We start from the raw sequence: 24,596 nt of genomic DNA, 5'->3' as shown, positions 1-24,596 counted from the left end.
GGAGGGCGGTGGAGTGAACAGAGTAAAATGAGGAAAAGAGAGAAAAGATAAAAGGAGAGGCTATAAAGGAAGATAAATTGGCCCAGTAAGACATATTTTATTTGCCAGAAAGTTTAGGAAATAAAAACCCAGCACGAACTGTATTAAGATGTGGAGATACTTTGGCTCCTTGGCCCTGGACAATAGTTAGTATGCAAATGCCTTCCAGCTGCTTGGCCTAACATTAGGATAGGAAAACTTTATCGGGTGTTTTGTTTGGGAAATGGGTTGAGTGCTATCCCTTGGGGTAATTCCTTCTGATAAGAGGTGAGGAGTGTTTGTGAAGTTGTGAGAAGCAAACATGACCTCCTGAGTAATCATCATGTTCGAAGGCTTGGAACCAATTGGTCAAGATAAAGACTTTCCATTTAAGTGGAACTCCTAGAGTCTGATCTACTGGCAAGTTTTTGTCTAGGACAGTTTCTCAAAAGGTAGACCAGAAATTGGGCTACAGGAATCATACCACATTTAAAGCAGCAGAGCTGTTTGGTAAAATGCAAATCCCTTCGCTCATTTCACACCTACCAAATCAGTCAGAGCAAGCTCAGCATGCAGAGGGAGGTGCTGCTTAAATGCTCCCGGTGTGTCCTCAAAAAACAGCTGTCTCTTTACTGAACTCTGGATATTGTGAAATTAAGACATGACTACATGATTAGATTCAAATTTACAATAACAAAATAAAAGAGTGAACAAGGCACATGTTTAAATCAAGTGATTCTCCTAAATAATAAAGCACAAATTCACACTGAACTACACATAACTAAAAAGACATAGATATTTGTATTCTACTCTAATTCTGGATTTGAGAATTATTTGTTTTATGATTTGGGAGCACATTTTCCCTGTCTGAATCATCCTAATTTAGGTTTTAGGAACTTCATAAAATAAAATTTTACTGACTCCTCTTTCATTGAATGCAGGGATAAATGCTCACATACGCGGGCGCACAAACACACACACACACACACACACACACTCACATTCATTCACAGGTTGTTCATCATTGGTGTTCCACAATTTCCACCATATAACCAGGAAAGTAACCTAAAGTCAAATAGAATTCACACACCTAAATCATATTTGTAAAATTTAAGTTTATATTGTGCATATGACTATGATTTACCTGTGAAATCCTCGGTCTAACCTTAACAATATTCTGACAAAAGGAAGTAAACTTTCAAAGTAGATCGGTACTGTGTCAGGCAGCTCCCTCTGCCACCCAACTGACCTGACCCAACACACTGCATTTTACTTTGATCCATGAATCCCAACAAATATATGATTCCATAGTAAGGGACCACACTCTTCATACTGTTTGGAAAAAACTTTTGACAATTTTTTAAATCTCATACATATAGATAACGTATAGCATAAATATACTATTTAAAGAAATGACTGACTGTATACCTAAAACGCAGCTTCTCCATCATGTTCCTCCCTGATTAAGTCACACATATGTCCCCAGAGGTAAACCATTGTCCTAAACTTGTACTAATCATTCTATTGCATTACTTTATGGCTTTACCATACATATATGTGTTTCCGAGCAATATATTAGTTTTGCTGTTTTAATTTTTAATGTTATGAAAGTGTCTGGTAGGCATATATGTTATCTCATTGTGGTTTCAATTTGCATTGCCCTGATTATGAATCACAGCAAATTTGTATGTAAAATGAAATAAAGTTTTCCTCTGAAACATTTGTTTCTAATTGGCTAGCAGTGGCTTGATTTTGTAGAATTATGGTTAAGCCACTTTCTGCTTATAATTACGTAAGAGAAGGACTATCTCTTTTTGGCTAGGTGGTCCAGGGAAAAGAGAGAATATGTTTTATTCTCTTCTAGAACTGGGAATGTCTGAATAGCATGTCTCATTGAGAACAAGGACACCAGTTAATAATGCTTAGAATCATATCCTTAAATTTCCATTACCCTTTATTTAAAAAGTCCCATCAAATACACACTGAAATCTTTTTTTAAAAAAATGAGGAAGAAACAAATAATTCCATTCAGGTGCATGCGTACATTTTTTTTAATAGACTTTATTTTTTTAGACCAGTTTTAGATTCACAGCAAAACTGAAGATAAGGACCAAAGTTTTCCCATAGCTCCCCTGTTCCCACTTGTGCACAGCCTCCCTCAATCTCAACACCCATGTCAGAGTGGTGCATTTGTTACAATTGATAAATCTACACTGACACATCATTATCCCCTAAAACCCACAGTTTGCGTTAGGGTTCACTCTTAGTGTTTTACATTCTATGGGTTTAGACAAATGTATAATGACATCTGTTGTGTGTGTTTTTATAATCTTTTGCATATTTAAAATAATTTAGTTAGCTTACAAATCCTTTGAAAGAGACAGTGTCTTTCCACTGTGGTAAAACTATTTCATATACATAAAAACATAATAGAAGGCATAGGAGTTTGTCTTTCGTATAATCCATCATTTTGGAAGCCACTTGTTTGCTAATACCCATCAGCTGAATTTAACCAATATGTTTCTGATTTCCTCTTTAAAAATATACTTAGGTTTGCATTTCTTTCTTTTCGCTTAGTTTTTATGCTTCCCCATGGCAGCATTACATCAAGAAGGTTTATGTGTATTCTTATTTGCTATACTTTTATTCTGTGTTTTTAAGGTTTAGTTGATTTTGATCTCATTGTATGATCACTTCAACCAATGGTGCTACTTGAACAAAATTAGTTTTCTTTTGAGTTTTTTTTTCTCTAGGTATCTCTATCATTTTCATTAAGGCTCTACAATGTTTTCTTTGTATCCTCTCTTCTTGGATATTAGTATATTTTCGGTACTATAGATACTAATATTTTTCAGAGGAAAGTGGAAGTAAGACCACAAATACAAGCACATCATTTTATTAATATGTGCAACACATTTACTAACCCAAATTAACTCATCAGCAATTTTCCTGATAGCCAGAAGTAACCATTGATATACTTGTTTTCCAGTGATTCCAGCTCACTGAAAGGGTGGGAAGATTTTCACAAAACATTTTCAGCTGTAATGACAAATGAAATCTATCAAACTATGCAGAAATAATAATAATAATAATAACAACAACAACAACATATCAAGTCATTTCTATTTCTAGTGGCATTTTCTAGCAAGTTGGAAAAATACTCAAAATAAACTTCAGATTTGACCTTCTGAGGTCCTTATGTATGCTAGTAAAGAATGTGACTGAAAAAGTTTTTAGCTTTTCCAAAATAGCTTATAGAAAATCCAGATCCTAAATATTCTGCAAGAGTGTCTGTTAATGTAAAAAAACACATTTCTTAAATGCGATCAGCTCATGATCCTAACATATACTAGACAATTTATAATACTATATAATAAATTATTAAAATATGTGAAGTAAAAATTTACAAAGTAATTTTACAAAGTTATTAAAATGTTTTTTGATTCACAAAATATTTGATTGCAGAGATTGCTTTCAACGTAGCTTTCTTAATGCTTTTGAGTTTTCACTTAAAGATCCCTATTGACTTCATAGAACTCCTGGACAATAATTCAGAAATTATTGTTAGAAGTAGCAGCAAATTGATAATTCATAAGGGTCAGTTCAATAAAAACATCTCAAACCCCAATATGAGCTAATGAAGATAAATAATTTGCAAATGAAAATTAGACATTTTTGAAGTTGTACAAGTCCAAACACTATGTAAATACAAAGCAAGGTAAACTAGATTATACCTGTATCTTCCTTTCAACATTAATTTGAATCTGAAAAACGCATGTAAAACATGTTTATATACGTGTACATGAGGACGAATCTCACTTGTTAGTAATTCCCTCTATTTAAGGAGAGTTAAATCTCATTACTGACACGGTCTAGACTGGTTCCCACTTTGATAAGGTCTTTGTCATTCTTTCACCCTCATTCACTCCACATGGATCACACTGAGCCTCTTTCTGTACTTTGAACCATCCACCTCATTCCCTCAGAATCATTTGACCAAGATATCCCTCCAGGAACAATCCTTCTCTTAAACATTTCAGGGTATCTACCGCTTTCTGGAGTTAAGATCTTGAACAACAGGGACCATCCTTCATGTCTGTGCCCCTTACGACCCTCATTCTTAAGAAATGAGGTTCCAAGAACAAAGTTCTTGTTTACTTCCAGGTTAGCATGGTGGCAACTTAAACGTGCCTGCTGTATCTCCTCCCAACTCCCCATTAAAAGGCAACATTTAAAAATATATATATGTTTATGATTTTAACAACAACAAAAAACACACACCAGTATATAACCTTAAGTTCTGTAAAATCCCACTATTCACTAATAACATTTTAACCAAATTCACAGGAATGTTCTCTTGTCATCCAGGGTACTACGATGATACACCAACCACTTGTGCTGCCACCTATCAAAACTTTGGATGGCTCTACTTTCAGGTATTGCATATATTACAAAAGAACATTCATGACCTAATGAAAGTAACATGTTGGGTTTCCAATGAAGTCAAGGATAATATGAATATGTTAACAATAATGATAAAGATTTCAAATGATACATAACTGAAATAACTTCTGAATAAAGAAATTTGAAAGGCAATCTAACAAAATACTGTAAAGATGGACTTACGGATATCTGTCAAACATACAAAGTCAAACATACTAAATTTTCTTGGGAATTGAGGGTATTGATTTAGCCCCCATGTTCTTGTTCCATTGGCCAGAGAACTAGGAATGTTAAAGTAATTTAAACAGATCCTATCAGATTTAGTAATATTAGTAATTTAGTAATATTAGCCACAAACATCCCACACACCACACACACAGAGATAATGTCTGTGGCTAATCTTATTATAACTATCACTATATATATGATTCTGTACACATACAGAAAATAAATTATGCTTAATGTTATAAAATAATAGGGCTGGGTTGCTCATTGGAACTAAATTCTTTTCCTCTGTAGATTCTTTGTTTTCTGATACACAATGTCACTGTTATATTTCTATAAATGGTAATGAACCTTTCCTATAATTGGAACATTACAGGATATCGTTTATAAATATGGGAACAGGAAAATGGGAAATGAGCTCTTTTAAAGATTTAAGTTGCTCTAGACACTATTTTTAGAACTTCTTGGCAAAGCAGTTTCAATGTAAATCCTGGCATTAATTAGAAGCTTCAGGGCATCAGTGCTTCCAAAAAGATGAGTGTTGCAGCTGGAGGTGTTTTCTTATTCATACTTGACATTATATTTCTATGTCAGATATTAATTATGCACTTGTTATTACACCTTACAGCCCCCTTTCCTACAAACTTAAAGTACTTTTCCTGTCCTAACTTGTTTTCAGACCCCTAAGTATTTAACAATCCAATCGTGTATCATCTTAATGAACTATAATAGCATTAATGAAAAATAAAGGCTACCAAATTATTTTATCTTTAAATTCAAAACTTAGTGACATAATTTCTTCTTCTGATTTTTAAATTCCCAAATCATTGTGTTGGACCCAAAAATAGACCCTCTCTCATTATTCTTTGTCCCTCAGCATGTCTTTGGGAAATCATCATTGTTGTTCTATCCTTTTATGTGTCAGCTTCCTTTGCACATTGCATTTCATATGACTCACTGTCCCTTAGAGCAAGGTTTGAATGCTCTACATGCCTACTTATATCGGACAGCTGGGTTTTTCTTCCTGAACTTTTTTATGTGAAGTCGTGCCAGATCAATTTTGATAAGGCCTCATTTGCTTAATAAAGACATAAAGCAAAGAACATAAAATAGCAGAAAATTCACTTACTAGGCCTCCACTATCTGTATACCAGTCATCTCCATGTGGAAATTAAGAGAATTACGCAATAATTTTTCTAAGTATGTTTTCACCTTATAAATTCTAATCTATATTGGATAGTTTGAAGGAGTGCATTGGAAGTGCCTTGAAAATGAAAGATCCAAATAAACTGCTTTCTCTTCATTTGACTTGATCTCTGATTTGCAGAGTATTGGTAAGATTTTTTGTGTGTGTATGTGTGAGAATTTAATTGCCCATTTTGTAATTTCTTCAATTTTATTTCTAAAAAGTAGAGTTTAAGGTGGATATGTATTTAAATTCCAGGTTGAAAAATTATCTCTGAGGAGATTAAAGAATAAAATTGAAAACCACAACTGCAGTTTGCTATCATATTAGTTTGACTCACATATGGCTTAATTCTAACTTAATGGAAAAAAAAACAAAAACAGAACTGAGACTTAGGAGAGGGAACTCCTAGTCGTAGATCATCTACCACTACTGTGGGATACGAGGCAAATCACTGAACTCGACTGAACTCCTACTTCCTAAATCTGTAAACTAAGCATTAGAATATAAGACTTCTCAGGTCCATTCCAGCCCTGAGATTCTGAATCTCTGACTGTAACTACTTTGAAATAAAGATAGGGGATAGAAATAAAACATCATCTGAAGTTCTGTGTAACAAAAAAATGTGATTTGTAATAGCTCAATTCCTCTAACTTAAAATCTTTTTGCTTTGCTCATTTACATAATCATTCAGTAGACTCTGGAACTTGACATATGGATAAGAGGTTGGAAAGAAAAATAAATGAGAATATCTCTGGCCAGATTGAATTTTCACAATAGAAATATCTGTTTCTAGTTATCACTAAAGTTCAATAATCTTACTGAAAATTCTTTCTGACTCAAGATAGTAAAAATATTAACTTGTACATTTCAAATAATTTAATAGTTCTGTTTTCACATTTAAATCTTAATCGAACTAAAATTGAATCTCAGATATAATTTTTTCCCCAAAATTGATGGACAATCAATACTTTTCATTAAATAGTTCATTGATATGAAACTTAGCTAAATTGTTATGTTTACTAAATTATATTAAAAAATTATTTTGGATTTCAGGGTCCATTTGTTTTATTGTTTGTTTGTTTTTTCAGTTGAACTTTGGAATTATTCGTTCATTGACTGCATTAAATTTATAAATTATTTGGGGGACAATTAAGCATCTTTATACAGTTTAGTTTTGCATCTATTAATACAAATATGTCTTTATTAAAATTACATCAGGTCTATAAATATCTATTGGATATGGGTAATGTGACTAGATTCTACATGTATCACATGGAAATGATCTGTTGGTGCTACTTGTAGGCAAATAAATATAAGGTTTTGCAAGCAATGGGTTGGAAGATGCCAAAGGGTTGTTATTAAGGATAATAAATTATGAGAATATTAAAGATTCCTTGCAACTGGGGAGTATGTGTAATGATTTATATGTAACTGTGACTACTAACAAGTAGCCTGCATTTACTTTTTGATAATGAAGTTTTATTTTTGCTAATGAAGAACATTATACAATCACAAAAACAGAAAAGGTTGTTATTAGGTGTGGGAAAACTACATAGTCTTTTTCAAAGATACACTGACTGACCCATAAAATAAGCAATAAATTGAACACAGAATATTTATCTTGAAAGGTTTTTTTTTAATCATATTTGTAAAGCTTGTTCAGTGGAATAGACCCATACTTATGATTAAGAATCAGACCCCTCAGGCCAAATCTCAGCCAGAGTCCACTACACTTCAGATGAATTCTTTTTTTTTTTTTTAATTAAAGTTTATTGGGGTGACAATTGTTAGTAAAGTTACTTAGGTTTCTGGTGTATAATTTTGTAGCTCAGATGAATTCTAATAGTCACTGGGGTGTAGATTTCTCCTAAGTAGAAAAACCCCACATTAAAAAAAAGGCACTGTTTCTAAAAAACTTTGTTTTACTTAGCTATTTTATTATTGTTTATCTGTCTTCCATCCTATTTCCCACTCCTTCCTTAAGTGTGCTTTCAAAGCAAATTAGTTCTCTTTTTACGGAATATATCAATTTTGACAAAATCTTCCCTTTGCCTAAAATATGTCGACCCTAACATGAATGTGACAAATTGAAATTATCAGTCAGGTTATGCCACAATTCATTTATACCAACAAGGGTTGTAAATCTGCTAGTTCTTAATTCCAGCCAGCGCTTCCTAAATTGCCCATGTATATGAAGTTCTGACCATTAAGTTTGCGAACTCACCTTAGAAAAAGTGTTACATACTTCACTGTTGAATATCACTACGGTCACCTTCTAAGTACTCCTCTTGGGAAGCTATGCACTGATGCCAGTGCCTAGTCCACCCTTCAAAGCAATTTTGGAACTCTTTTTTGGAATGGCCACCAGAGTTGTTGTCGTATTCCCTTTGATGTCCTAAATATCATCAAAATGTCTTCCTTTCAATATTTCCTTTATCTTCAGATAAAGAAAGAAGTCATCGGGGGCCAGATCAGGTGAGTAGGGCGGGTGTTCCAATACAGTTATTTGTTTACTAACTAAAAACTCCCTCACAGACAGTGCTGTGTGAGCTGGTGCATTGTTGTGATGCAAGAGCCATAAATTGTTAGCGGAAAGTTCAGGTCATCAAACTTTTTCACTCAGCCTTTTCAGCACTTCCAAATAGTAAACTTGATTAACTGTTTGTCCAGTTGGTACAAATTCAATGAATAATCCCTCTGATATAAAAAAAAAAAAGGTTAGCAACATCATTGCAACAAGTTCGTGAACTTAATTGTCAGACCTTGTATACCTTTGTGAGATTATCTAATTTCCTGTCTCTGTTACTCCATCGGTCATAATATAAATAGCTAGATAGGCAAGCCTTTCCTCCTTGTGGCTTGTATCCATAGTATATAGAGCCTTAATATGTTTAATGATACATAATTTATATGTCTACTCCCTGTTAAAAACAAATGAAAAAACATTTACATTGATTCCTCTTGAAGTTAACAAATGTCTACCAAAGATAGTAGAGAATCGACTACGACCTAGGAAGAAAGTAGTCATTTACTGTATTTTACGAAGTTCATGCTGTGGCTAAAAGTTCTTTGCCCACCCAGACCGCTGGAGACATAAGACAAAGGAAAACACAACACCAATACTTGTAACTTTTAATATGTTGAATCTAAAGAATTCCTGCAGATGAGAAACAGACCCTCGACTTAAAGGAAACTAAAATATGGTTCAGTAAGCCTGGCAAATAGACCCAGCAACAATTATAACTCAATCAAGCCTTTAGACCAACTCTTATTGTTGCAGGCAGTTTTATATATACACTAAAACCTCCAGATGAAAAAGTCAACACTTCTGTCAAATGTTTTGTCTATATGACACCAAAGATCACCTTAAGTAAGAGAAATTTGAGTAACCAATAAATACCAATTTCCATTGTAAAGAGTTACCTCATTGGGCATAGTCACATTTTTTAAAATTAAATTTGTCTATTGTTAGTTAGGCTTTAAGCAGAACAACTACCTATAAAGAAAAAATTATGGCCATGCTGAATTTATTATTTTTTTATTATCTCACATATAAACTTGTTTTTCACATTTACTATATAGTTAGTAACAAACTTATCTTCAAATCACTTGGGATTCCATTTTATAGAGCATGCCATAAACTTAGTTACTTATTTCCTGAAAAACTTTATTATTCCCTATTTACTTTCATTTGTTTCCCAAAGCCTTTGGGCATTCAATAATGGATTAGAAAAAACAGTGTCATGACACATAAGCTGCCATCTCAGTGGAAACATGACACATAACTAAAATCACAAAATACTTTAGAATGAATTTTTCCAGCATGAGTTAAGTTTCTTTAATTATAAGCAGTCCTTAGAAGTTCTTACAACCAGATCATAAAAATATTACTTAATGATATCATATTAAGATAGGTTTTATGCTTTCTTTACAAGGGAAAAATAATATTGAATGGTTTCATAACATATCAGATTCTACATGACATTTGATAACATATTGGGTGGAACACTATGTATGAATACATACATACATACATACATACATGTATTTTGAAGCACATTTGCTGAATTTAAAATGCATTCTGAGAAAAATATCTATACAATAAAAAATGAAGAGAACGCAGTATGTTTTTTCACATAGATGTATTAAATTAAAAAGAATAAGACTATATTTTTTGTTTCACATATTGTAGTACCTGGTTTGGAAAGGACTATATATATATATTTGTAGCCAGAACAATTTTTTACATTCTATTACTATTGTCTATTATTGTCTTGAACAGTCTTGAAGGTCAAATTCATCTTTGAAACATTTTAGTAGTGAACAGGGAAGAGTGTCATTTTTTTGCTTATAACTCCTTTCTAAAGATTGTAACATGAATTATAATTTCTATTCTCTATTACAACTCCGTAAGTTGGAAGTCTTTGGTGCCATTTCTGGGCACAAAGATTTAAAAAGCCTTGTAGTCTATCTTCTAATGTATTAGTTTTATACCTTTATATGACTAGAAAGATCCTTACAGTATTTTTTAATACAATCCCCACATTTTAAAAATAAAGATGGAGAAGCAGGTAAATAAAAAGACCAGTTAAAGGAAACAAAATAGTAAACAGGTGTCAGAACCAGAATGAGTACCTATTGATCATTGTATAAAATGGACAAAACCACCTAATTATGCCTTTTAGACATTATGTATAAGCAACACTCCATTCCTCCCATAAATTTAATTTTTCTCTACGATCTTCTGTAAATTTTCATATATGTTGAACTTGGAACTTAAGAAAACATTCTCTGATATTTACTCTAATATCCTACTATCATTAAACAGATTTGGTAAACCTCTTTCACAATACTCATGAGAAATTACTCACATACTATTGAATCTAAACTTCAAGAAACTATCCCATTTGGATCTATGTCCAATCCAGTGTCCACTGAATTTGTCAAGCTATTTTCTGAGAGCACATAATATGCTGATGTTATCTTAAATTCCAGGGTAGTTCTTACAACAAGCCCTCTCGTGCAGTTTTAGTGCAACCCCTGTTCAAATAAGCAGTGTGACTAATAATTCTATTGAAAAAACTTGGCTTATCAAATAACTTGCTGAAATTGCTGTCCATATCCTGACATGATGAGGGGGCTATTCAGTTAACAGAGAACACACACATGCGCTGGAGACTTTGTGGTCACTGTCTTTTTCAGGTTTCTCAATTGACATTTTATTGTATATTTCTTTCTTTATGTAGCAAGTTGGAGCTATTTAGCATGAGGGCCTTAAGAAAATGACTATCCGCTAAGTTTTTATGTTGAAAAAGGATTGAGAAAATCCTTTACCCCAGAATAAGCTAGTCTAATTAGCATCAAGCTAATAAAACACTGGTGAAGTAGACAAAAAGACAAAGCACAATGCTCATTGAATGTAACTCTTTTTAGCCACTGATTCTTAAATCTGCCTGAACCCATATGTAAATACATATTTTCTAAAAATACTAATTCTCAATTGAAATCTCTGTAATAAAGAACACCCAACCAATTGTGGGTATAACTGTGTGTTGGTCCTTTATCTTAAGGATGCTGTTGGCTCATTTCACAGGATTTTACATGTCTCAGATAAGTTCCCGGAGACACAGTACAGGATAGCCCAAGGAAATGTAAATTAGGGGATATGTGACTAGTCTCTCCTCTGTCTCTGATCAGTTGCATGAATGTGGTCAAAACATTTCACTTCTCTCGTCCTGAAGGTCCTTATTTGTAAAGTAAAGGTTTTGTACCAAGATGATCTTATTTATACTGCAAACAAGTGATACTTAATATAATAAATACCAAATGCATCTAACTAGTTTTCATCAAATAAAAGTTATTATTATTATTTTAATGAACCATTAGGTTCTTCTCATTTGAATTGCTATAGATGGCGTTGACTTAAACCTTGAGTCCTGATGTTCATTTCAAATGGTCTACCAGAATTGTGTGCAAAAATATGGGTACTTATTGTGTGTATAATTAATTTCAAGATAAAATACTGAGTTAAAAGTGTTTTCTGTGGTCAATTTTCCTAAATTGTCAACTGGTCAGAAATGCATGACTTACCCAAGAGATTCATCACTACACAATCTTCCAAAAATCATGTTTTGCTAATTCTAACAAAGAGATACTTTTGGAATCAGAAAGATCTCAAGGCTTATGTGGAATCAGAAAGATCTTAAGGCTTATGTGAGTACTCATAAAATGAGGAATTTCAAGGTAGAAGTCGCATAGTATTATTTAATATTGCCCATTTTTTTTTGTCAGAAGTATACTTTAAATGCTCTTAATATGAATAAAGAAACCAAATTGAATGTAAAAGAACACTGAGGATTATTACTTTAATATCTTCTCCCTAGAATCTAGCACGGTGGTGGGCTCACAGTAAGCAAATGCTCTACAAACATTGGCCACTTAGTGATGGTTCTGATGTCTGGGGGCATGTGCTTCATTTAAACTACAAAATACTACAGATAAATATCTGTATAGCCAGTGACTATTTGGGGAAGTGAAATACATCAGGGTCCAGAGGTAGTTATGGATAAGAGTATATGCTTAGTTGTGTGGCCGGTTAGCTCAGTTGGTTAGAACATGGTCCTGATAGCACCAAGGTTGCCCTGTTTGATTCCCCACATGGGCCACTGTGAACTGTGCCCTCCTTAAAAAAAAAAAAGAGTATATGGTTCGGAATCAGAGAGGGTCCTAGCTTGCTCAACTTTGTTAGTGAGATGACTTTGAGCTTTAGTTTCCTTATCTGGAAAAATAAAAGGGTCAGCATAATAATTCATTACTCTTAGAACTGAGTGTGATAGCCTGCATGCTTCTGCTGCCTAGGACAGCGCTTAGCACACTGCAAACACTCAGTAAGTGGTAGCTAGTACTACTTAAACGATTCTTTAAATGTGATTTCAATTGTTATAAAATGTCCAATTAAACCTTGGTTTATAATTCTTTACACTATCTATTTTTGATATTTTGGTAATAGATTTCTGAATGTGTTCTCAAGAATCCCTGACAATTTCTGCTCTCCTTTTATTTGTTAGTGGAAACAGGATAGGATGCGTGATCCAAATACCCCTCCTTCTCCCTATGTCCTACCATCCTCACATCAGCATCTATATGCTTGAAAAAATATGCAAAGGAACTTTGTTGCTGAAGAAGGAAATAGGAGGTTGTTTTGTTTTGTTTTGTTTTGTTTTGTTTTGTTTTGTTTTGTTTTGTTTTGTTTTGTGGGACTTAATCTACGATGAGGACATTAGGACTCAGAGGGTGACACAGTGTTTATATTCTACTGGGAATTTGAACTAGTTTCTAGGGAGGTGAAGATGGAGGACATTTTCGTGAAACAATTAGTAAACTTGGAACACAAAATGTGCTGTCGTAGGGCCCAGCTGGCAACAAAGCGGAAGGTAAAGTTAAACGCACTTTCCACCAGTTCTGCACAGAATACAGCAGGGCCCTGGTGCTGCAAGGATGGAAGATTTTGTGAGGAGCAGGTGATAGTGTCCTTGTGATGTAAATTTTAGGATGAAGTAGTAAGAAATGACAAGAGTAAGTCACTTCCAGTGATTCTCAGGGCAGAGGGCATAGACAAAAAAGGTCAAAGTGCTAGAGAAAGGATGCTGTGTGTTTGTCCTGCTACAGAGACTGGCTTATGAAGCATTCCTTTGGGGATTTCAAGGGAAACTTGGGATTGTAAATGATGCTGGAAGGCATGTGTACTAAGGTACAGATAAAATCGGGAATTGTGGATTATTGATAACACGACTTGGTATCCAGAGGCTTCTGGGGCCTAATAAGATTTCAGTCACAGAAATAATTATGGAAGAGTTTATTTAGACAAAATTAAGATAAGTATTTAAATAGTATGGAATCATGATTAGGTTGCCATATTTGAATTTATGAAAACAGAAAGTAAACTATGGGATTACCTAACTGATTTAAAGTATCTTCTGTTTCCACACGAGTCACTGGGCAATAGGAAGGTGTATATTTCTTAATAAAGTTATTTTCAGATGGAAAAAATGAATATAGCTACTTTCACATGGTAGGTCTTTCTGCTGATTTATGTAATTCTAAGGATTAATCTACTAATAGTTTAGGTAGTTCTACCTAAGAAGAGCATCATGTAATTTCTTGTAAATCAGCATTCTCAGATAACCTTTCATGTATTTAGAGGAAATTGTCAAACAGCTTTGAAACCCTTAGCTCAATCTTTTCTCAAACCTCTGTAAAGCATTCAATACTCTGATATATTGTCTACTTAAAAATAAACTCTTAGACATGTAGTGTTACTGAATTTATGTTTAAATAACCCAAGTCTAGGTATTAGAAATTTTCTTTCTTGTTCTTTCTGAACACTAACCTTACCCCACACCGATACTCTCTGATATCCCTGACATACACATTTCAAAATTCTTTTTTCCTTTTCACTCAAGGTACCACTCAAAAGTATATACTCCTGAAATTTAAATTCGTATTATCTCCTGTTGAGTTTAGGCTCCCATTTAAGTTGTATGAGGCTGATTTATTTTCCTCCTGACAGTAGTTGACAAAATTCATAGTCAGTTTCAATGTATTCTTTTAATAGATTTTTATTTTTATTTTTTTGGCCTGCCCTGAGCTTTATTGTAGCCATAGGCACATAGGTGAAACTTGGCCAAAGCATCACACTTTGAAATGACCTTCACCACAGGGATACCACCTCTCCCTTCTTTTCTTTTTAAAAAAAATTCCAAAGAGGACATGTGATTATGATCATTAGTCTCTGAGCTGTATTTTCAACCAGTTTTATTATAATGTTATCTTTGTACTTTGAAAAACAGTGATTCAATAAATAAGAGATTTTTTCCAAGATATACATTATGAATATTAGGTCATAATCTCATGAAAGAATTTTGATCTCTTCCAGCACTAATTCACTAAACGATTCTTTTAATCAAACCAATTCTTGGTTCCAAAGGCAGAAACTTCTCTCTTATCTATCTGGGAAATATAGGATCTTTTAAAAACATGAAATAGCAACAGATTTGATTAACTTCAACCACTACATGAAAATGATTTTTAATGTTCTTAGTTTGAAAGCTGTCTTACAAATGTTAACAGCTATTGCATTTTAGAGATTTTGGAGTAATTTCTAATAGGAATGCCCAGTTCGGTGTGACAGCAGCAACTGAATGCTCAATGATTAGTAGAGCAAACAGAGGTTAGTCGGTATATGAGCCAGTCAATGCTTCCAAAAAGACTACCATGTGGCTCCAGAACTAATAGTTAATCATACCATTTTTTAAACTGCTATATTTAATGGTTTAATATTATTCTATTCATTTTCATAATGCCTTCAGGCAGATATCATAGATCCTTTACGGGTAGATTTGTACCTCTAGTTAAAAACAATCTGAGGAAGGCCTTTATAATGCATTTATATTTAACCTCACATACAGTAAATATATTCTTTAATTAATATGAATTGCTCTTTTGCAGATTAAAATATATGTCTTTCTTCTAATTTTGAAGAAATGAAATGGCCTATTTATTAACTAGAAAGTATTTAAAATGAGATAATTTTTACAATGCCATTTATAAAATTTTGGGATATTTTTCTCCAGGTGTCACTTTCGAGTCAAGCTCCAGAACTGACTCAACCTAACTGTATTAGTCTGCTAGGGCTACCATTAAAAAATATCACAGACTGGGTGGCTTAAACAACACAACTAAAATTTCTCCTAGTTCTGGTGGCTGGAAGTCGGTGATCCAGGTGTTGGCAAGTTTGGTTTCTCTTGAGGCCTCTCTGTTTGGCTTACAGACGTCCACCCTCTCACTGTGTCCTCACTTGGCCTTTTCTCTGTATGTGAGTTTCCCTGATACCTCTCTCTTCTCATAAGGACATCAGTACTATTGGGTCAGGTCCTCATTTAACCTTAACTGTCTCCTTAAAGGTCCTATCTCTAAATACAGTCACATTGTGTGTTAGGACATCAACATATACTTTTTTTGGAAAAAAATTTAATCCACAATGCCAACAATTTCTAAGCAATGATTTCAAAGAAGAAGATGAAGTCGAAATAGGTAAGAGTTATTTGAAAAATTTAAAGTTCTCACAGGTAATAATTGAATTTGATTCCCTAAGTAAAAAAATAATCATCCATATCTCATATAGGCCAATAACACCCAAATTCAAATTATGCAAGGGCTTCTTACATACCAGCCCTTCAATGAGAATTTTTCAATCAAATATTTTATAAATCAATCATAATTAAAATCAATCATAAATCTATCATAATTAAAAACCCTTTCATGGCTGATGTCAGAATCACTAATGTCCTGTCACAGACACTATTAGATGCCACCACAGTTTACAAAAATTTTTCTATATTAGTAAGTATACTTTTCAGAGCTCTATTCTTCCTCAGGTTCTCCAAAACGATTTGTTTCTCTTTCCTTTGTGCTTCAATATTTTTCAAGCATACTTCTTTTTAAAAAATGTGTTCATTTTATTTTGTTTGCTGATCATGGCCTAATAGACACATTTTGAGAACTGGCCTCGGCTATGCTCACTGTTCCGTATGGTTTCATCAAAACCCCTTTTCATGTCAAAAATTCAACGGCAAGCATATAAGCATGAAATCCCAATATTTAGGAAACATTTATCTAGATTTTTCTAGTGTGGACTTGTCTTATGTTTTATATTGCATGCCCTCTCATCTAAAGCTCTCATGTTTTGACAAACAGTTTGCATAAAAAGCTCTTCTCTGGGGACTTCAAAATATTGCTACTTGGGCTCTTGCTCCTTCATTCCTTCCCATAGGGTTTGCCTTATGGGATTAACCCTCAACCACAGAGATTACCGAGATAGCACCAGTGTCTACTTCTAACCAAATCGTCAATTAATAAATCAGCAAAAAAAATATATTTCTTGCTCTCTGGGAAATGAAATTCCCAGATGAATGGGAATAAAGTACAAAAAGAATAAATAGGTTTCTCTGGCTGCCTTAAAACAAACACACAAACATCTACATTTACTAATTTCCTGGTGATCCCAGCTCTCAATCCTCTGAACTTCAGAGACAACATGAATTTGGACTAGTGTGTGTGTCAACTTGTTGTCTGTTGGGTAGGCACTGGTTGTTTCTGAGTCCAGCTCTACATTAATTGGAATGTCTGCAGTCTTGGGAAAATCTGTCTTAAATATATTAGTGTTCCCATGGATTTTTCTTCAACCGCTGTGCATTCAATGTGTAGTTGGCATAAAGATAGCAGATAGCATATAGTGCCTAGGCTGCCAGTCAGATGCCAATTTTAGCCAAGATTTACATATGAACTTTGAATTTAGGCATTGTTTATTCTATTATGATAAAAGAAAGATTGTGATTTCCACCTCTTGCCAATTTAGCCAATAAAAATTATGATCTTTTCTTAATGCAAAGTAAATTTTAAACGTGTCCATTATGACATGCTGCCACCTGTCATTAAGAAATGGGTTTAAAATGTGGTTATCCAGTTATATCTTTATTATTTAAAGTTACTTTTATTATATATTTAAGAATGAATTATTATTGACTAATATTGAGGAATTAAAATACCTCCTTGGATAAAAATATGCTAATTAACTTTCTTGGGCAACTATAATTATACAACTTTCCTGTACTTACACCCTAATAAAACATGATAGAAAAGAGAACTCTGCTTCCATAAATAAAACTTTTACATAAACAAAATATTCACTGTGCTGATGTCCAAACTTAGATATGGCACTTTCCATTCATGCTATTGGGTGACAATTAATGATATTCAATTTGCATCATCATGATAACTAACATTTATTCAGTGCTTTCTAATGTGCCAGAAAATGTTCTTAGCTCACTACATACTAATTTTTCATGTAATACATAAACTGTAAATATGATATAGTGTAATATCCCCATTTTATGTGGATATCGAGATAAGAGGGAGAAAATAATTTGCTTAAATTACATAGATACATAATATCAATTTAACTCAAGGATCTACAGACTGAGTCAGTGACTAACTCCCTAAAAAATAATGATCTTTCTCACTTCTCCCAAGGAGTAAATGTGAGCAAAGCCACACTAAGTGCCCTCTTTGGTATTTTGTGTCTATTGAGACATAAATCACAGTTTTTTGAGTCAGTCCTGGTGCTGTCCTCATACAAGTTATAGCTTGAATAAAGAAGAGTCTTTCAAGATCATGCCAATAACAATTACGTTGGGGAGTTTTCTATCAGAACTGCTGAAGGGAAGAATAATTTTCTTTATTTGCTGAACACTTACGGTAGTCTGCCCTAAACCTACTTTTGTCCTTTTGGCATGTGAATAACAATGTCTTAAACATTTTATGGTCCTAGAACATGCTCTTGCTTTCCCCATATGGGGGAGAGGGGACAGATAAAATTTAATTAATTGGTAAAAAGTATGATATAATTTTTATAGGTAGAGAAACTATCAGAAAGAGATAGTAATTACCTTATAAGTTTTAAAATATAACAGCTGACAGTAATCACATATAATAATATACAATGTCAAGGGAATAGAATGAATGTTTGAATCGCTTTGAAATTCTGAGATGTAAAGACTTTGCCCATTTGATGTTCATACTTTTCTCCCATCTTGTTTCCTTTTTGCACATGTTACTTCCTCTATATGGAATACCCACACTAACTCCCTGTCTCTGTCTGTCTGTCTCTCTCACCCCTCTTCCTCCCCCTCCTACCCTTCTCCTCCCCACCCCCCTGACAGATGCTTAGATCACAGTAATACTTCCTTTATTGGTGCGGAGGAAAATCCTGACACTCAACTAAGGTTTTTCCCGGAATCAAAACAAATAAGTTTAAAAAGCTGATTCAGTAGAGGGGGGGAAAAGACTTTAATGTTGTAAATACTTTCCCAGGGATTCTAGGGCTACTATCCATCATTATTTGGTAAACAGAATTCATTAAAGACATTCACATGTAAAACATCCCTCTACAAAAGAGCTCTCAGTGACTGCCACAGTCCCGGGAGAAAACTGAGAGGAGGGAGAAAAAGAGGGGAGAAGGAAAGACTTTAGACATTTAACCAAGAGAAATTGTAAACATTTTATGTGCTCTGAATTAATTTATTGGTGCTCTCTTTAAAATGTAATTGCTACTTAAATTGTAGGAAAAAGCAAATTCTATATTTCCATGAAACATTGTCTTAATTACAAATATATATAGAACATGGAGGAAGAGAGAATAAAAATGTTAAAGTCAAAACTGGACTTGGAAATCTTATTTTTGTCTTCATTTAGCTATTCTTTAGCTATCACTGAAGTATAATCATTTCACTCCATTATACAGTGATTAAATTACTTAATTTATTTTACTAAAATTTTGTTGGTAGCTTTTCTGAGAGGATTTTTATATGAATTACAAAAAAAAAAAAAAAAAAAATTACGAAAGCCATTCTGAATTACCACAAGAGCAAAAACAAAACCAGCTGCAAAAGGGAGTTTTAAATTTTCAGTTGTAAAGAACAGAGGACTCCAGGGCAAGTTTATATAGTGAATTCATTGATTTAGTTCTACAGTAGGCATTTGGACACCTGCATCATCCTAACTTAAAAGAAAAATACATAGTAAATAATATAAATTCATGAATATGATATTAGACATCTTTGGGTTTTATTTCTAGATTCTCTATTTATTAATAATGGTTTAAATAAACTTCAAAACATACTGTCCTGCTTCTTAAGAGTATTGCCTTACTCAATTATTAAGTAAGGCATTGAGAGGAGAAAGACAAAAAACTCATTGTAGCTAAACAACAAGATTCAAAAATGTTTTCTGAATATATAAATGTCAAAATATCATTACACTGCAAATTATAATATTTTGTTGCATGTATATTTCAAATAAATGAGTGAATAAAAAGTTCAATTTCAAAAATGTGGCCTTCAATACTTAATGTATTTGCATTAATATATATATTTTGGACATAATAACAATGATATTTTTCCCTTAGGACAACAGAATTAATAAACGAAAAGGACCTTAAGAATCTAGTCCAATATCCTTACTTTACAAATTGAAAAAAAAAAAAAAGAAAAGAAAAAGAAAAAAACTGAGACCACCGAAGATAAGTGCTTTTGCTCATATTATATAGAACTGGTTTAGTGAGGGAACCTAGACAACATACAAAGGTGAGAATATTACTAACCTTAGTGCACTGTGCACAAGAAGCTTTAGTTCACATCTGTTGCTAGATCTAGCCTGGAGGTTTCCTCTGCGATCTCCAGGTTTTGTTAAATTAAAACCCTGGGTTTATTCATATTCAACCCAATACTATTTGAATTTTTAATGCAACATTTTACCTAAATATATGATTATTGCTAAAGAAAGCTTTAATACCAAGCAGTATGTATTTACCTCACTGTATCTCACTTTATGCCCAAAGACTTCTTATTCTTGTAATTTTATATATGGATTTTTCTTTTCTTTTAGAATATAAAAGTTAGTGTCAGCACAGATTTCTAGGATTAACAGGCAAAAACATAGTAGTAAAATATTGAATATGAATATGCACTATTTAAGAGTTTAAAAATATACTTCATTTGAAAATGTTCACAACTTTTCCATTTTATTGCCATATTATCTATCACCTATCAGTTTTTAAAAATTTTCTTCAAGAGTATGAGAAAACATTTTCTTCGACTAGATTAAGTCCTTATTTTTTAAATGGAAGATAAACCATCTGAACTAGTCTTTTACTCCTAAAGACACATTAATTTTGCTGTGATTAGTCTTTGTAAATCATTAAAACAATGTTAATTATATAACTATGGACACATATTTTGTAATGGATAATCATTTATTTATTCATTTAAAAACTTAGTGACACACCAGGCAATGCCCCGGGGACCTAAAGATTAGTAAGGAAACACCCTCAAATGCCCTCAAATAGCACTCACATTTAGTGCAGAAGATAAAAAACAGACCTAAGTCTGGTGTGATAATGTGCTGTTAGAGGGTGCGTAGAAAAGAGCATTCAGCCTCCCTGTGGTGTAGGAATAACATGAGGGAGGACTAAGGAAATAAGAAGTTCAGAGAAGGCTCCTTAACCATGGTAGGGCCTAAATTAAGTCCTGAAAAGACAGGAATTAGATACTTCATAAAGTATCATCAGCATTATTAGATAAAATATTTTATTTTGTCCAAAATTCTGTTCTTCTTACATCTGATGTTTAATGATGTTGACACCATCACTCCTTCCCTGAATAGGAAATAAAGTAGGAAAACCTGTCCTTCTGTCTTCCATTTATATCTGTCTCACATATAAATGCTCGCGTGCGCGCATCCACACACACACACACACACACACACACACACACACACTCTGCAGAAGGGGACCACATCACATCTTTTTTCAAACACTAATTAGTCACTTATTTCAAGTATCAACCACAACGTTACAAGCAATGTTTAGTGGAAAAGACTATAGGTATAACCAAACAAACAAATAATGTTAGGTTCCCCAATACTTCCTTGTTTTCCTTCCTCCTTTTTTTCACCAACTGGTATCTTTCATCATGAGGCAGAATCTTAAGATTTTCTTCATGATGAACATGTTTAAAAGAAAATTTATGTTTGAATTGTGAACTGAATATCGTGTACATCTTCGCTAAAGAATTTACTTCCAATTTTTAAAAGTACATGTTTTCTAACAAATAACTTTTATAAAATAGTAAGAGCTAAATGAAAAATATATGCGATTTTACAGTACAAGAAATCATTTTTGAGCTTAAAAATCATTTTAGATAATAAACTGTTGTTTGCATTTTTTTTGCCACACACTAGCATATAAACTTTTTTTTTCCCCCTGGGATGATGGTGGAGTGGTCCAGAATCAAGTTTTGACATGATAAAATCCAGCTGCTTTACTCCCCATTGGTACTATTTTATATTGAAAGGCAACATTATGTTTTAAAACATAAATAGTATTTTAATTATATTAATATCATTATTAACTTAATTATTTTGTGTTATGTTTTACTATGTATGTATGTATTGTTTTAATTGTTTTGTACAATAAAATTAGCTTAACTAATATCTGCTGCAGGCTTTTCTTTCTCCTTAAACCATTTACATTTTATGTCCTTGTACCATTTTATTTCCAACTCACAACCCTCTGCTATTTTCAAAAAATGGATCCAATACTTTCAGTCTTACTGGTTTCCTTATTTGATTAAGGAATTGATTAAGCAAATAAAAATGAACAGCTGATAATGCAAATGCAGAATCTTCCAGGGTATGTGTTTGTGACAAAGCGTGGGAGACTTTGACTCCTTAGTAATATTGTCCTGGGGATCTAGAGAAAAGCTGAAAGAAGGATAAGTTTTGATAAGAAGACAAGTGATTTTGGGGACAGTGCCCATTGTTCCTTCCACTTGAATATATTAAATCCCATGCTTTTGGTGGCTGATAAAGTCTTCTTTTACAGAAAACTGAGAGAGTTGGCATTGTTAAATATTAACATATAATTTTATTCAAAATTACAAGTCTAGTCACGGGAACCAATTTAAGTAAATCAAGGCATTCCCTTTCTGCTGCAAGGGAGAGAGACCACTTCTCTTGAGTGGTCTTTTTGCTTTCTGGATTGTGATAGGTAATTATGTAGGTTATTATATTTAAGCTCCACGATATATTTCAAATATATGTATATGCCCATCTGAGAGCTACAAACCCAAGTAAATATTGCAGGTTAGGTTTCTGCCTGTATTATCTTAGTAAGATGGTAGCGAGTATCCAAAATTATCGATGCAAAAACCTGTGTTCTCTGCCCTGCAACTTGTTTTCTACTGCTTTCCTGTTTCACCCCTTTTTTCTAATAAAAGTCCCCCACTGTTATTAAAAAATAAAATAAAATGAAATAAAATGGTAGTCATCTGCTGCCAAAAGTACTGTTCAGACAGATGTATTGGACTCCTGCCCCAGAAAGCCACATGTTACTTTTCCAGCCATAGCCTCTACCAAAGGGTCCACCAGGTTGTTTTTATCTTTTATTTACTTTCATCTTCTTCCTTCCCTCCCCCTCCCCCCCGAGATTGCTATTGTTAGTGCAGCCCATGGTGACTTTTGGTAAGGAAACACTTCTCAATGGAAAGAAAGACATGCGTAGTACTACGACCTAGTTATATTTTGAGAAACATGCCCCAACAATGCATTGGATTCTTTTGTAGTGACCAATACAGGCCTCGGGATGCTGTGACTCTTTTTTCTCAAAAACGAAAAAAAGAAAAAAAAGAAGAAAGAAAGAAAAGAAAAGAAAAATCAACTTATTAGGTACCAAGGAACTATTATATATTATTAATTTATTTTTAAAGTTATTTAACTTAAAAAAAACAGACATTTTCTGTAGTGATTTCTTTTCCCCCTCTTAATTAGGAAACAAATTCTTATTTAGTGAACAGATTTTTCAGATTTAAAATGGTGACTTTTTTGGAAAGTATCTCTTCTTTCCTCAGGGTACTTTACATTATCATGAAAATTCACTGTCTTAAGATTCAGTTAGAGAGGAGGCAGTCAGGTTAGGAAAATGTTTTACTGTTGTTAAAGTCTATTACACCCTGTCAAGTGTGACAGGGCTTTTTTTCTTTAACATATCCTGGTCCAGTTAAGGCTGAGATTCATAAAAAGTGCTTGGCACAACAATTTAGCAGGAAAGAGGCTATTTTAAAAGTCTTTTGGGAACATGTTTGTGAAACAGGAAAAAACATACAATTGAGTTGATAACAGCTCTCTGTGAAGGTTAGACTCACTGAGATGGATTTGCCATCTTTTTTTCACAGGGAACGTGTTGTTCTTAAGCAGCAGTTCTCACTTAAGCAGTTTAATTCAGCAAGGAGCATCTTCCTGTGCAACTTCTTTTGCACTGGAAAAATCTATTTTTAAATTACAATCCAGACTTACTCACAGGAGTGAAAAATTAAAAATAAGCTGAGTTTGGATTGTAGAAAATTAAAGAAGTTTGTAGAGTGCATCATAGGACTGTGTGCCTAGCAAATGTTTCAAGTCACATATCCAGGTTTCCACTCATTAATTTCCCAAAGAATCGCAAGTCCCTCCCAGGCCTGTACCTTTCCCTTTACTCACACAAGCCTTGTTCATTTTTGTACCCATGCCTTGTGTTTCTAGTTCTTCCTCACTAGAAAGCTCTACCTCTGTTTTTTATCAACACACATTCTTCCTTTGAATTCCTTGGAAACTAATGTTTTGAATTGTACTCTAATTCAATTCATGTGCATATCTCTTAGAATACACTGTCTGCTCCCGTCCCGTTGGAGACAGTACTTCTGGACAAAATGTCACTATTTACCATTCTATTATATGATGATGGATGTGAATTTTGTATTTTGAGGCATTCCCTTACTGATTTCCATAACTATCTAGATCACCGCTCTCACTTTCTTCTTCAAAATGTCTGATCTGTGCTCAAGATATTTTCCCACCACTTCTTTTCTTCTGCTATATCTACTATATTAGTAATTGGAACCTACCCATATAGTCATGTCAAAATTTGGGGAATCTGCTTAGGTTTCTGACACTCACTAAGTTTTCATATCCTCATAGATTAAACCTTTTTGGTATCTCTGACTATTAAATATTCCTCTCCATCTCCATTATTTTTATTCTTAGTTCCAGGTTCAGCCTTCATGATTTTCTT

The 24,596-nt window shown here is 33.5% G+C and overlaps 1 protein-coding gene across 2 annotated transcripts in view; it reads left to right on the top strand.

The window, feature by feature from the left end:
- Positions 1-24,596, top strand: part of CALCRL (calcitonin receptor like receptor) — a 90,474-nt gene that overhangs the window by 12,801 nt on the left and 53,077 nt on the right. The window contains exon 2 of one of the 2 annotated variants that reach the window (XM_074339068.1): positions 4,387-4,454. The exons of the other annotated variant lie outside the window; for it this stretch is intronic. The gene's annotated coding sequence lies outside the window, so the exon portion shown is untranslated. The remainder of the gene's footprint in view (positions 1-4,386; positions 4,455-24,596) is intronic. 2 annotated transcript variants of the gene reach the window in all.

The sequence above is a fragment of the Rhinolophus sinicus genome, linkage group LG01 (assembly GCF_036562045.2).
Source record: "Rhinolophus sinicus isolate RSC01 linkage group LG01, ASM3656204v1, whole genome shotgun sequence".
NCBI lineage: Eukaryota > Metazoa > Chordata > Mammalia > Chiroptera > Rhinolophidae > Rhinolophus > Rhinolophus sinicus.
This window is presented reverse-complemented; position numbering and strand designations above follow the sequence as displayed.